Source organism: Amblyraja radiata, chromosome 27 (assembly GCF_010909765.2).
Source record: "Amblyraja radiata isolate CabotCenter1 chromosome 27, sAmbRad1.1.pri, whole genome shotgun sequence".
Classification (NCBI taxonomy): Eukaryota; Metazoa; Chordata; class Chondrichthyes; order Rajiformes; family Rajidae; genus Amblyraja; species Amblyraja radiata.
Window position 1 is genome coordinate 8,481,885 of NC_045982.1, and position 15,914 is coordinate 8,497,798.

General features: G+C 45.0%; 1 protein-coding gene and 1 long non-coding RNA gene across 2 annotated transcripts in view; one reads left to right on the forward strand and one right to left on the reverse strand.

Annotated features, from left to right (window-relative positions):
- The window catches only part of LOC116988384, a 321,226-nt gene that overhangs the window by 303,448 nt on the left and 1,864 nt on the right, over positions 1–15,914 (reverse strand). The gene's annotated exons all lie outside the window — the stretch shown is intronic.
- The window catches only part of LOC116988377 (exostosin-1-like), a 216,782-nt gene that overhangs the window by 32,383 nt on the left and 168,485 nt on the right, over positions 1–15,914 (forward strand). The gene's annotated exons all lie outside the window — the stretch shown is intronic.

Consider the following 15,914-nt stretch of genomic DNA (forward strand, 5'->3'; position numbering starts at 1 on the left):
ATATTCGATTGTAAGCTTGCCAAGGTGTGTGTTGAATTAAGATACTGTTCTGTCCACTGAACACAAGCTGGATTGTGAAGGTAACTGATGAATGACTTGCTGTAATGCAGAAACCTACTGCTCCCTTGGACTCACAAGTGTAGCTTAGCGATATGTGTAGGAAGGAACTGCAGATGCTGGTATACACTGAAACTAGACACAAAATGCTGGAGTAACTCAGCGGGACAGGCAGCACCTCTGGGTAGAAAGAATGGGTTCTTCTTCTGCAGAAGGGTCTCGACCTGAAACATCACCCATTCCTTCTCCCCTGAGATGCTGCCTGTCCCGCTGAGTTACTCCAGCATTTTGTGTCTAACTTTGCTGATGTGTATACTATGGACCATTGATCACATGCTGCTCAGGTCTAGGCTCGATTTCTGTATGTGTTGGAAGGAACTGCAGATGCTGGTTTAGAAGATGGACACAAAATGCTGAAGTAACACAGCAGGTCCAGACAGCATCTCTGGAGAAATGGAATAGGTGAGGTTCCGGGTGTGAAGAAGGGTTTGCGCCTGAAATGCCACCTATTCCTTTTCTCCAGACTTGCTGCCTGGCCCGCTGACTTGCTCCAGCTGGTGTGACATTGTCCAAGTATTGAACTGTCTGCAGTAACTGGAAGGATGCTGGTGGGTTGTGTGTCTTTCAAGTGATGGCTGGTGAGGTCTCAGCTGTGAGTCCCAAGTCCTGGCAGGTGTTACAAATTCAATTAGAGCTTTTGAGTAACGCCTGTTGAAACTGAGACAGCTACACAAGGGAGCCCGACAACAATGTTTTTTAAACAGCAAAGTGGAAAATTGCAATTTTGTTTTTCTGGAGCATTTTAGGTGGGGATAAAAAGCATTCAGAACAAGCACAAAAGTATGTTCCAATGGTGTGAAAATGGTGCTGAAGAATTTCAGTCCCCTTGTCACTTGGAGAAGTTGGGCTTGGTGCACCAGTGTGTTGCAAGAATGGTCCAAACCCTTGCACAGTATAACCCTGTGTTACGGCAGTATGGGAAATGGAAATTTGCCCTTCAGGAATTTGCAAATCACTTCCAAGATGTTTGAGGAATGGAGTAAAAAGTTGCTCTTATAGAGTTTGTGTGACAGAAAAGAACAAAATGATTGCAAAATGCAAACGAAACAACATATTTTGTCTCCCACCACCCTCCCCTATGGGTTTGCGTTCCAGAATATTGTGATACAGATGCTTTTGTGGGGATACAACTGCTGCATTAAACCAATGCCAATGTGTACAAATTTTTCTTTTGGAATATGGACATTTCTGACAAGAACAGATCGAGAGAGAGAGTAGATTCAAGGAACTGCAGATGCTGGTTCACAAAATAAAGGCACCAAGTGCTGGAGTTACATCAACAAGTCAGTCAGGAGGACATGGATAGGCGATGTTTCAGGTTGGTGCCCTTGAGGCAATAGGCAGCGTGGTGCAGCGGTAGAGTTGCTGCCTTACAGCGCCAGGGACCCGGGTTTGATCCTGACTTTGAATGCTGTATGTACCGAGTTTGTACATTCTCCCGTGACCACGTGGGTTTTCCCCGAGTGCTCCGGTTTCCTCCCACACGCCAAAGACGATTTGTAGTTTAATTGGCTTCTTTAAAAATTGTGAATTGTCCTTGGTGTATAGGACAGTGCTGGCGTGCGGGCTGATCGCTGGTCGGCGCGGACACGCTGGGCTGAAGGGCCTGTTTCCGCAACGCATCTGTAAACTAAACTACAATAGATGTATCCTTGTTGAGGCATTGCAATCTGCCTAGTGATGGTACTCCCGTCGTATGGTTGTGTTGAACTGTCAGCTATTCTGCTAGTGGAGGAACATATGGTGCTTGGAGGCGACGATGTTCCTCTGTGTCATCTTGCCTGTGTTGGCAAATGTTTTGCACTGGAGGATGTTATCAACAAGCCGCACTGAGTTGCTGCAGTGCCTTTTGTGTGAGCGACACAAGATTCAATTCATTGTGGCTTTTAAGGAGAAACGGTATGTCACAGCAATGATGTCTATTTTTTGTTATCCTGCAGAAGGGCATTGACTTGAAACATTGACTCTGTGTACATTGATTCACAGAGGCTGTATGTAGGAAGGAACTGCATTAGCTGGTTTACACCCAGGCTGGATAAAATACTGGAGTAACTCGGCAGTTTAGAAACATAGAAAATAGGTGCAGGAGTAGGCCATTCGGCCCTTCGAGCCAGAACTGCTATTCAATATGATCACGGCTGATCATCCAAAATCAGTACCCCGTTGCTGCTTTATCCCCATATCTATTGATTCCGTTAGCCCCAAGAGCTATATCTAATTCACTCTTGAAAACATCAAATTAATTGGCCTCCACTGCTTTCTGTGGCAGAGAATTCCTCAGATTCACAACTCTCTGGATGAAAATGTTTTTCCTCATCTCAGTCCTAAATGGCCGACCCCTTATTCTTAAACTGTGACCCCTGGTTCTGGACTTCCCCCAACATCGGGGGGACAAATTCCTGCATCTACCCTGTCCAATCCTTTAAGAATTTTATATGGACAATAGGTGCAGGAGTAGGCCATTTGGCCCTTCGAGCCAGCACCGCCATTCAATGTGATCATGGCTGATCATCCCCAATCAGTTCCCCAGGCAGCAGCATCTCTGAATAAAAGGGATGGGTGACGATTTGGGTCAAAGTAACGTCACCCAAACATCTCTTCAGAGATGCTGCCTGTCCTGCTGAGTTACTCTAGCATTTTGTGTCTATCTTCGGTTCACAGATGCCGCCTGACCTGCTGTGACATTCCAACATTTCCTGTTGTTATTTCCGATTTCCAATATGATCGGGCATTTGCAGTTTTACCGAGCTTAGCTTGTTTTTGTTGTTCAGCCATTGACAGTGTGAATTTCTTCTTGTCTTTCCCTTGGGATCTGTTTCAACCAGGCAGCCTATTGCCAACTGCGTTGCAGATGGAGGATTAGCATGAATTTGCATTCTATTTAATCTGTTCTTATTATCTGTGATAAAATGCTAATTTTATGTATTTCTTCTGAACACAGGAAATTTCAGGGAGGAAAAAGTGTTTGGGTTTTTTTCTGTAGGCTCTTGGCTTTTGGGATTGTTTCTAAGTTTAGAAAGCTCTTAAATTGTGTCGACTGTGAATGCGTACAGCACACCTGTCCGCGAGTTGCACCCTTCTGGGCTCATGTTCCACTTCGGAAACGGGAGTGCAAAAATCTTGGTTGGCAGGAGATGCCCCTCGAAATAAGGGAAGGGATTTCACGCCAGTGGGCCACATGAGAGGCAAGGGTGTGGTGCTAACATTGGGTCATTTGTTGTAAACACAGTGTAATGAAGAATTGAATGCATGTACAGCCTCCAAGAATTTTCTGCACAGTTCATCTAGTGCATATATTTATTTACTTGAATAAAGTCTATTTTGATTAAAAAATAAAATTCTAGGTTGACCATTCTCCCAGCACAGTCTATCAAATCTTTCTGGGGAGAAGGCAGGCATGGGTTATTGATTAGGGATGATCAGCCATGATCATAATGACTGGCGGTGCTGGCTCAAAGGGCCGAATGGCCTCCTCCTGCACCTATTTTCTATGTATGTTTCTATGGAATGTTGCCGACTGGTCCCGTTCCAGACTGTAGGAGTATGTGCTGATAGACGCACTGAAGCCCGGTGCAGCCAACGCCAAGGCTCAGTGGGGGAGGACCACAGTCTAGGGTCCTTCCACTGCTGGACTTTGGGGGGAGGAGGGTGTGATGGAGATGCCCCTCAAATGAGGGAAGGGATTTCACCCCAGGGGGGCCACATGAGTGTTAAGCGTGCCGGGTATAGTGATGGTTTTTTGGAACATGACCAAATACAGCGCTAACGGAATGTATGTATGGCCCTGGAGAATGTTGGCGGAACTTTGCATGGTTTTAATTTGTACACATATTTTATCCTGAATTAAGTTTATTTTTGATTTTAAAAGAAATCTAGGTTGACCGTCTGGGGGTGATGCAGAGTGCTTCAGGAAGGTGAATAATCACCACCTTCTCAAGGGCAAGTGGGACGAGAAATGTATGTCGACCTTGACAACAGCGCGATGATCAAATGAAAGATGAAGACCATATTATTACTCGGTGGTTCTCAAAATTAGAAGCTAAAATAGCACTGCGCCCTTGTATCAGAAACCATTGTTGATCAAGGAGGAGCTGCTGGTTACAGCATGATGTAGGAATGTGATAAGTCATAGTCTAGGTGCTGTTGTACTGCAGGTTGTGACATATCACTGGAATTAAGAAGATCATCAGATATATTCTGACAAAGGTGCTTTGTCAGCCTATTTAATTCCTTCCTTTGTATCCTGATCTCTGGCATGTCGGGCTAGTTTATTTTCAAGGCTGCCTGGTGTAATGAAAAAGATGCATGAAAATAGAGTTATACAGCACGGAAACAGGCCCTTCGGCCCAACTTGCCTCTGCCGACCAAGATGCCCCATCTACCCGAGACTCACCTGCCCCTATCCTTCTAAACCTTTCCTCTCCATGAAACTATCCAAATGTCTTCTAAATGTAGTGATGGTTGTGAAAGTGAAAGAGGGATCAAACTCGGGCATCAATAGGTTTATGGTGAAGGGGAAGAGATTTAATAGGAATCTGAGGGGTACAATTTTCACACAGTGGGTGTATGGACCAAGCTGCCAGATGAGGTAGTTGAGGCTGGGACTATCCCAACGTTTAAGAAGCAGTTAGACAGGGACATGGATTTGTTCAAGAAGGAACTGCAGATGCTGGAAAATCGAAGGCACACAAAGCTGGAGAAACTCAGCAGGTGCAGCAGCATCTATGGAGCGAAGGAAATAGGCAACGTTTCGGGCCGAAACATTGCCCATTTCCTTCGCTCTATAGATGCTGCTGCACCCGCTGAGTTTCTCCAGCTTTTTTGTGTACCTAGGGACATGGATTTGCCAGGTTTGGAAGGATATAGCCCAAATGACAAGAGGTACAGGAGTAGGCCATTCGGCCCTTTGATCCAGCACCGCAGGTGGGACGTGTAGCTGTGACATGTTGGCCGGTGTGGGCAAGTTGGGCCGAAGGGCCTGTTTCCACACTGTATCACCCTATGACTATAAACAGTGCTAGCTTTGTTCTGTGTTCGATGTTTATCTCGAACACATGCATCGCGGGCCTGAAAATATTGTCAGTGTTTGCCATTTTTATTAACTCGTCTCTTCACATCTATGCCATTGTACAGAACTTGAGTCAATATGATAAGGTCGATTTTCTTTTAACTCGCCGGCTGAGCCTCCCAAAATTTTAAAATTACTTCTGGAGAGCCAAGAGAAAGAAATATCTAAATCCACACACACACACTCTCTCTCTCTCTCTCTCTCTCTCTCCCTCCTCATGTTATTTCTGCTGGTTATCATCAGGTTTGTGGAGTTGAAATTAAACTCCGCAGTTATGATATTTACGGTTTCATATCATTTTTGTTGTTGTTGTGTGCTCTTCTCTCCCCTGTGCAGAGAAGTGATGTTTTGCCGGATACACAGATTATGGAGGGATTAACGGCATTCTGCACACGACTTAAACCAGCTTCCCTCCGTACTGCAGGACTGCTATTATAAGGTCCTCGGAGGTTAATGTACAATCTGCAGCTGTTTCATGGAGGAGATTATGAGAGATATGAATGTTCTATGATGTTTTGATTATGATGCACTATTACATCAGATATCGCCCGGGATTGGGGGTGTCGGGGAGAACCTCTGGTCGGTACCGTTTAGAACGAATCTGGGCAGCAAAGGTAGATTTGGCCAACACTGACCTATTTTCCAGACTGTGAATGAATAGATTTGCTGAAAATTCACAGTGGACCAGGCCAGGTTTGGAAGGCTGCCATGTAGTTGTCTGCAACTATTTGTTTATCCGTGCCACCTCCTCCAGCCTTACAACCCACTGGGGCTTCTGCACGGCTTCAGTTATAGCTCCTCGCATATCCTGGATTATTATTCCTCCACTTTTTAAAGTTTAGTTTAGAGATCCAGTGCCGAAACAGGCCCTTCGGCCTACTTAGTCCACGCCGAACAGCGATCCCTGCGTATTAATGCCCCTGTCCCACTTAGGAAACCTCTGGAGACTTTGCGCCCCACCCAAGGTTTCCGTGCGGTTCCCGGAGGTTTTTGTCAGTCTCCCTACCTGCTTCCACCACCTGCAACCTCCGGGAACCGCACGGAAACCTTGGGTGGGGCGCAAAGTCTCCAGAGGTTTCCGTTCAGGTTTCCTAAGTGGGACAGGGGCATAACACGCTAGGGACAATTTACAATTTTACCAAGACTGCAAACCTGTATGTTTTTGGAGTGTGGGAGGAAACTGGCGGTCCCGGAGAAAGCCCATGCAGGTCGCGGGGAGAACGTACAAACTCATATAGGCTGCACCTGTAGTCAGAATTGAACCCGGGTCTCTGGCGCTGTACAGCAGGAACTCTACCGATGCACCACCATGCCACTGTTGAAGGCCTGGGTCACAAAGTGTAGAATTTTTCCCTTCCCCAAACTCATAACTTTACTGTGAGGCTATCTTTTATTCAGAGGCTATGGCCTCTGATCCTTGAGTCTCCCACTCGTGGAAATGTCCACTCAATCCAGGTCTTTCACTGTTTGGTAATGAGGTCTCCTCCAGGTTGTGGTTGTGAGGCCAGTGGCATAGGTTTAAGAGCCGAGACCATACTCAACCCAAAACGTCACCCATTCCTTCTCTCCAGAGATGCTGCCTGACCCGCTGAGTTACTCCAGCATTTTGTGTCTATCTTCGGTGTAGACCAGCACCTGCACATCCTTCCTATGCATAGGTTGGAATGGTGGGCGATAGAATGGTCAGGTGGCCAGGATTGTGTCCTAAACTTGCTGAGCTCATTGCCCATCCTTGTTGTTTCAAAATCTCTCTCTTGTTTTGTTGTTTGAAAAGGAAGAGCTAAATTGTCCTTGTCAACTCTAAGTAGGCATTGTAACTTGCTGTTATAGATCATCGCAAGGTCTTGCTGATAAATGCAATGGAGATGATGAGGGAGATGGAGATGGAGAGAAAGATGCTTTGAAACTCTCTCATGCAGGGCAACCTTTTTATTTACTTGCTGTCGGGAGTATTTTGTTAAATTTCAAAATAGACTTTATTCAAGTAATAAATATATATACAACGCAAGGTTGAACAAGTTAGGGCTTTATTCTTTGGAGCGCAGAAGGTTAAGGGGGGACTTGATAGAGGTCTTTAAAATGATGAGAGGGATAGACAGAGTTGACGTGGATAAGCTTTTCCCACTGAGAGTAGGGAAGATTCAAACAAGGGGACATGACTTGAGAATTAAGGGACAGAAGTTTAGGGGTAACATGAGGGGGAACTTCTTTACTCAGAGAGTGGTGGCTGTGTGGAATGAGCTTCCAGGGAAGGTGGTGGAGGCAGGTTCGATTTTATCATTTAAAAATAAATTGGATAGTTATATGGACGGGAAAGGAATGGAGGGTTATGGTCTGAGCGCAGGTAGATGGGACTAGGGGAGAATACGTGTTCGGCACGGACTAGAAGGGTCGAGATGGCCTGTTTCCGTGCTGTAATTGTTATATGGTATATGGTTACTGTATCTGCTTGTTCACACCTGGAACAGCAGATAGAATAGATGAGGCTAGAGGAGATGCAAGTTATTATATGGCATGAACCGTGCAAAATATTCATCCGACATTTTTGGAGGCTGTACAAACATTCAATACTGTTTATACACATTGCTCAAATTTCACAAATTTACCCCCCCCCCCCCCCCCCCCCACCCTTGCCACTCATGTGGCCCACTGGCATGGAATCTCTTCCCTTATTTTGAGGGGCATCTCCACCGCACCCAGCCCCCCATGTTCATCAGCAGGAGGACCTAGACTATGGTCCTCCCCCACCTACGCAAATTGCTAATGCTCTTCAGTGTATCATCGTTTCTTCAGGCCATCTCACTGGACCTCAGCCTTGCAGCACCTTTCACCAAGTGAAGGATAAAAAATTCTAGGATCACAGTCCAGATGATTAGGCAGGGTTTTGTTTGACTCATTTACAGCACCTGAAAGAGCGGTAATAAATCTGATCATACATCAAGAGCAGCTTTATTAGCGGATTATTAATGGTGAACTAACACATGCATTCACATTAAAACATGACCTGAGAAATTGAAGTGGGCATTTAAAGGCTTGCACTAAATTTACAGCACAGGAGGAGTCTATTTGGCCCATCCAGTGCATGCTAGCCAAAATTGAATGTCCCTCCTCATTTTCTGGTTGTTGAGTCATGGAGTAATACAGCGTGGAAACAGGCCCTTCGGCCCAACTTGTCCACACATGTCCCAGCTGCACTAGTCCCACTTGCCTGCATTAGGTCCATATCCCCCCCAAACCTGTCCTATCCATGTACCTGTCAAACTATTTCTTAAACGTTGCGATAGTCCCTGCCTCAGCTACCTCCTCTGGTGGCTTGTTCCGTACACCCATCACCCTTTGGGTTTTCTGGTTAATTTGCTGAGGGAGTTCCAGCTGATGGAACTGGAATGTTTTTCCTTTCTCATTTTCGTCAGTTTTCGAGAAGTTTGTGAGGTTAGTCGGTCCCGAGAAGATTTGAAGTCGGGCCCCAGCTGCAGCAACCAGCATTGATGTAGGAACATCAAAAGAACAAGTCGAGGCACAAGATACTGCAGATGCTGGAATCTTAAGCCAAACACAAAGTGTTGGAAGAACTCAGTGGGTCTGGCTGCATTTCAAAGCATTTCACGGATAGCTCCAGCTCAAATCAGACTGTAAGGTATTAAACTCAATTGCATAAAGTTTGATAAATTAGTTACGTTTTCAAAGGCTCTTTGGTGAAGTTCTTTTTGCATAGCTTAAACCCGCAAAAGGTACCATATCTTGATGCTATTTACAAAAAGAAAAAAATGTTTTAAGGCAAATCTTAAAGATGAAAGAGGGTGAAGGGGAGTCGGAAGGGAAAACCAGAGATTAGGGTCGACAATTGAAAGAACAGTCAGTAGTAGCCACCCCCCCCCTTGGTCATGACTGACCATGGGTGATGCATCCTAGTTGGCTGCTTGCTTCAAACCTTGGCTAGAGCAGCGTTGCTTGTGGCTCATGTGTGGTTGGATGCAAGCCTTGGCGATGTCATATGGAGGACAGGCTGTTGCCCATGCAGCACGTCCCCCCTCTCCACGTCGCTGATCGATCCAAAGGAACAGCAGGGCCGTTACAGTTTGGCACCAGCGCTGTCGCAGGAGCTGCCAGAGCGAGGTTGTAAACAACGACGAACTGCCTTAGGGGCTCCGGATTTTTCTTGAGGTTTACTCCTGGAGCCTTTTCCATGACTGGATATTGCCACAAGGCAGTGGAGGTTTACGTCAGAGTTTTCCCTCTCCTAGATGGGCTGCCTTCCCAGGCTGACGAGCCCCATCTACCCGAGATTCGTGGGGGCGGGAGCGTCTACCTTCCCATGCAGGTCTATAGCACCTGCCCACTGCTCCAATGAACAATCACCAATTGTAGATTATACCCCTGTCCCACTTGGGAAACCTGAACGGAAACGTCTGGAGACTTTGCGCCCCACCCAAGGTTTCCGTGCGGTTTCCGGAGGTTGCAGGTGGTGGAAGCAGGTAGGGAGACTGACAAAAACCTCCGGGATCCGCACAGAAACCTTGGATGGGGCACGAAGTCTCCAGTGGTTTCCGTTCAGGTTTCCTAAGTGGGACAGGGGCATGAGGATGAGCTAATGGCCAACACTGTGGGTGGGAGTGTGGGTGGTGGAGGTGGGAACTGGCTTTGGGAGGGGAATGCAGAGTTAAATCATACAAGATGCATTTATTTGTCACAAGTGCCAGTTGGCACAGTGAAATGTGATCACCACACAGCCATACAATCAAATAAAGAACACAACACGATAGAGTTCAACATAAAACATCCCCACACAGCAGAATCAAAAGTTTCCCACTGTGAGGGAAGGCACCAAAGTCAGTCATGTGGGCAGATTTGGTGAAGCCACACAGAGAATTTTCAAGGCAAGAATGAGGATTTAAAAATCAAGATGTTGCTGATTGAAACACGGTCACTGTGAAATCGACAGAAGGATGTAGGGCTGGGTGTTTATGCGTGCTATTTTCATGATATTTATTTTAGTTGTTTATCTTTTTTTTAAATATTTTACCTTGTATGTATCGTTAGCTTTTAGAAATGTTTGAATGGTGCACTGACTGGCTGACATTTTTAAATTTCCTTGTACATGGTTCATGTTACAATGACAATAAAGAAACTATTCTATTCTATTGTTCAGCGATTGTGTAGTGCAGTGAGTATAATGGGGCAAAGGAATAAAACTGGGCAAGTTGGATTACACCTGAGATTGTTGACGGCAACAGTGAACGTCCCCATGCAGCGGTGTATAAATGGAATTGAATTGAAGTGAGGCTGCCCGAGGTTCTCCCTATGGTAGTCTTTCACAAGCACCTTGTGCACAGGCATCAATAAAAGAAATACAAACAAACTGCCAAATATGACTGCAGCATTTTTTGCCAAATAAACATATTACTTGTAAGTCAGTTTTATAAGGTCAAAGGAATGTATTCCTCTTTATTCCCCAAAGGGAACCATCGTCCCACATATCTTCTGGCTCTTGGTCTGCTCGTTGCATCACACTTCGCTAGTTTCCGGAGTCCTTTGTGTTGGTCTGAAGAAGGGTTCTGACCTGAAACTAGGTGCAGGAGTAGGCCATTCGGCCCTTCGAGCCTGCACCGCCATTCAATATGATCATGGCTGATCATCCAACGCAGTATCCCGTACCTGCCTTCTCTCCATACCCTCTGATCCCCTTAGCCACAAGGGCCACATCTAACTCCCTCTTAAATATAGCCAATGAACTGGCCTCGACTACCCTCTGTGGCAGAGAGTTCCAGAGATTCACCACTCTCTGTGTGAAAAAAGTTCTTCTCATCTCGGTTTTAAAGGATTTCCCCCTTATCCTTAAGCTGTGACCCCTTGTCCTGGACTTCCCCAACATCGGGAGCAATCTTCCTGCATCTAGCCTGTCCAACCCCTTAAGAATTTTGTAAGTTTCTATAAGATCCCCTCTCAATCTCCTAAATTCTAGAGAGTATAAACCAAGTCTATCCAGTCTTTCTTCATAAGACAGTCCTGACATCCCAGGAATCAGTCTGGTGAACCTTCTCTGCACTCCCTCTATGGCAATAATGTCATCTGTCCATTTCCCTCCATAGATGCTGCTTGACCTGCTGAATTCCCCCAGCAGTTTGTTTATGCACAAGATTCGGGCATCTTTTGTTCTCTTTTGTTTTGCCTTGAAGTGACATTTTTCTTTCTTCCCCCTTGTTGGTAATTCCTCATAAAGCAGTTGTTGAACTCATTGGATGCACTTTGGCGTTCTGCTCCTGTAGACGTTACCCCACTGCCCCCACGGTGACTGGTAATCACCTGTGGACGGGGTCTCTGAGGCAATAGACAATAGGTGCAGGAGTAGGCCATTCAGTCCTTCGAGCCAACACCACCATTCAATATGATCATGGCTGATCATCCCCAATCAGTACCCCGTTCCTGCCTTTTCCCCATATCCCCTGACTCTGCTATCTTTAAGAGCCCTATCCAGCGCTCTCTTGAAAGCATCCAGAAGAACCGGCCTCCACCGCCCTCTGAGGCAGAGAATTCCACAGACTCACAACTCTCTGTGAGAAAAAGTGTTTCCTCATCTCCGTTCTAAATGGCTTACCCCTTATCCTTAAACTGTGGCCCCTGGTTCTGGACTCCCCCAACATCGGGAACATGTTTCCTGCCTCCAGCGTGCCCAAACCCTTAATAATCTTATACGTTTCAACCTTTATTACGGCCGAGTTCCATCACGGCCTGGTTCGGCAACTTGATCTCGCAGAAGCAAAGACGACTGCGAAAGGTGATGGACACTGCCTGCCATCGTCCATCGCGGGGACTGACCTCTCCACCATCGAAGGGATTTACAGGAGTCGCTGCCTCGAAGGCAGCCAGCATCAACAGAGACCCACACCACCCTGACCACACACTCATTTCACTCCTGCCATCGGGAAGAAGATATCGGAGCCTGAAACGTGTCACATCCAGGTTCAGGAACAGCTTCTTCCCTGCAACCATCAGGCTATTAAACACCACAACCTGCTATATTGATTGAACTATTATTTCTTTATTATACTGTTTACCGACTACGATGTTTACGTATTCTGTCGTGTCAGCGGTTATGTGGAGAAGGCAGGAGGATGGGGTTGAGGGGGAAAAGACAGATCAGCCATGATTGAATGGCAATGTCTATTTGATGGGCCGAATGGCCTAATTCTGCTCCTAGAACTTATTATTCATGACTTAATTACACTTGAAGCAACTAGACTTGGGCCATCAGGCAGTGGTATTTTATAGAAGCGCAGTGGTGGAGTTGCTGCCTTACAGCGCTGGTGACCCGAGTTCGCTCCTGACTGCGGGCGCTTGTCTGTACGGGGTTTGTACGTCCTCCCCGTGACCTGAGTGGGTTTTCTTCAGGTACTCTGGTTTCCTCCCACACACCAAAGACATACAGGTTTGTAGGCTAATTGGCTTCAGTAAACTTCTAATTTGTCCCTGGTGTGTGCAGGATAGCGTTGGTGTGTGTGGGTCGCTGGTCGGTGTGGGGTCAGTGGGCCGAAGGGCCCGTTTCCACGCTGTATCTCTAAACTAAAAAACCTAAAAAACTAAATGTGTAGCCTGCTTTATTATAAGTGAAGTCCTGCAAACATGCATGTTTTGTTTATTTTAAGATGATTGCGGGGAGAAGTGGCTATTCTCATGTAGGTATAACACACAAACTTAACAATGAATATTATCCCAGATCTGCCCATTTCTGGCATCGGTAGTCAACTTTATTTATCCACCTCCACCACTCACTTGAAACTTGTTTTATAATAAACATACATAATGATAAGATGCTGTTGATGTCCAAGCACATGCTGTCATGCTAGGCAGTGCTACCCTGACTAAAATTATAAAACGGTAATTATTAAATATAAATAGTAAAGATTTCTAATTAATTTACTAAGTTCAGTATTTATTATTAAATGGTTATTATTTTAATGACCGATCTTAGGTAGGCATAATTCCCCCGTGCCTTTATTCTACAATACACGTAATACGCGTAACTGTTCAACTCGCGTGCCGTGGACGCTGCTTCAAGCCTTCACTTGCAACGGGCAATAAAGGCAGCTGAAATTCTGCCTTTGCACAGTGGACAGTGGTGGGCAAGATGCTGTGCATGCCCACAGAAGAGGAGACCAATCTGCGCATGAGCGTTTTTTAAGGTGTTTTAAAAGTCGACTGACTGCCTCGTGCCTACCCTGAGTAATTACTCACGCACGTACCTGGTCACGTCACATGAGGGAACGAATTCTGAAGTATATTAACCAAGTAATAAGTAAATAATGGAGTCCTTATTTAAAATGTGGTGAATTATAATAGGCATTTGACAGCGTAATTTACTTGAAGCTATATATTAAAGCCTGCACTGGTCCTGAAGGCTGAACCAAAGTCTGAGTTTTTAATCTGACTGGAATCTCATTTTGGATTTTTAATATCCACTGTTTTATAAATTAAACACTGATTTGCAATGTATATCTGCTTTCAGTTTTCATTTTTGTAGATCTTCCTCTGGTGTTTTCTCTTGAATTGCAATTAGTCACTTGTTCATCAGATAATTCCTCGTAAATCTTCTCTGCACTCTTCAAAATAAAAAATATATGTTGCCAGGACTAGAGGGTCTGGGCAAAAGGGGGAGATTGAGTTGGCTGGGACTCTATTCCTTGGAGCGCTGGAGGATGAGGGATGATCTTACAGAGGTGTATAAAATCATGAGAGGAATAGATTGGGTCGATGCGCAGAGTCTCCTGCCCAGAGTAGGTGAATCGAAGACCAGAGGACATAGGTTTAAGGTGAAGGGAAAAAGATTTAATAGGAATCTGAGGGGTAACGTTTTCAGACCATGGGTGGTGGGTGTATGGAACAAGCTGCTGAAGGAGTTAGTTGAGGCTGGGACCATTCCAACATTTTACGAAACAGTTAGACTGGTTTGGAGGGATATGGGCCAAGGTGACACTGGTGTAGCTGGGACATGTTGGCCGGTATGGGCAAGTTGGGCCGAAGGGCATGTTTCCACGCTGTATCACTCTATGACTCTACGAATCATTCAGTACTTTGGAGGAAATTAAGCTCCTTTCGTGGTTGTCTGTAAAAATAAATTGCATAGAGGAAAATCCATATAGTTTACAGTTCCTATGAAACTAAAACTTTCAAGGAGAAAAATTATTGTTTTTATTTCTTGCTGGTAGAACGTGTATATGATATAATTTGTAGACAGTGAAACATAGTTATTAATATAATCTCTAGTTTTCATGACACAGGAAAAGGTTTGTAATTAAAATTATATTTCAGATTTTTTTGATAGTGAAGTTGAAGTTGAAGTTGAAAGTGTATAAAGATTCTAAATTCTCAGAAACTCTAATCCCTGCTACTCAAAGTTTATTTGGTCTGCTTTTATTTGCCCATGTAATATCTGTCAGGTATCTGATAATATGATATAATGTTTAGTTTATTGTCACATGCACTGGGGTACAGCGAGAAGCTTTCTTGTGTTGAGTGCTATCCAGTCAGTGGAAAGACTATCGATGATTACAACCAAGCCATCCCCACTGTACAGATACAGGATTAAGGGAGTAACGTTTAGTGCAAGATAATGTCCAGTAAAGTCCGATTAAGGATTGTTCAAAGATCTCCAATAAGGTCGATGAGAGATCAGCACTGCTCCCGAGCTGGTGAGAGGACGGCTTGGTTACCTGATAACAGTGGGGAAGAAATTGTGCCTGAATGTGGAGGTATACATTTTCACACTTCTGTACCTCTTGCCAGAGGGGAGAGGGGGAGCGAGGGGGAGAGAGAGAGTGCCTGAAAATGGAAGAGTCACTTGCATCTGTGTTTATTATTCAACCATTAATCATCCTACATTTAATTTGAGAGGAAATTAACTTTTGTGGTTGTCTATAAAAAGAAATTGCGGTGGAAAATTCATAAAGTTTGCAGTTACCATGAAACCATAAAACTTCTAAGGGATAAGAAATATAGTTCTCTGTTTTATTTCTGGCTGTTGGAACAAGTATATAATTTGTATAGTGGAACACTGTTATTAATATAATCTCTAGTTTTCTTGAAACAGGAAACGGATTGTAAATAGCATGAATTGTATTTCAGATTTTTTTGATAGTATTATTGAAGTTGAAAGTGTATGAAGCTTCTAAATTCTCAATCAAATCCCGCTCCTCAAAGTTTATTTAGTCTGTTTTTATTTTAGGCCAGTATAATATCTGATTGTAAAAACCCCACACAAATCACATTTTGGAACTAAAATGCCACAAACTACTGGTAACGTCTCGGGTCGGGACCCTTCTTCAGACGAGTTCTTTGTTTCAATCAACAGGTGATTGAGCCAATACCTCGCAGCGGCAGTGACCCAGGTTCAATTCTGACCCCAGTTCGATCATGACCTTGGCTGCTTTCTGCGTGGAGTTTGCACGTTCACCCAGTGATCTCAGGCTGCTCGGTTTTCCCTCCCGCATCCCAAAGACGTGTCGGTTTGTGGGATGAACTACCCTCTGAAAATTGCCTCTAGTGCGTAGGGAGTGGGCGAGAAAGCGAGATACCATCAAACCAGCGTGACTAGGTCATTGATGGTCGGCGGAGACTCGGTGGACTGAAGGGCCCGTTTCTATGCCTGGATCTTTCATTCAATCAATTAAACATCCTCGCTGCCAGTCAAACAGACCTTTCGTCGCCCCACGCCTTGAACTTTGATGCACAATAA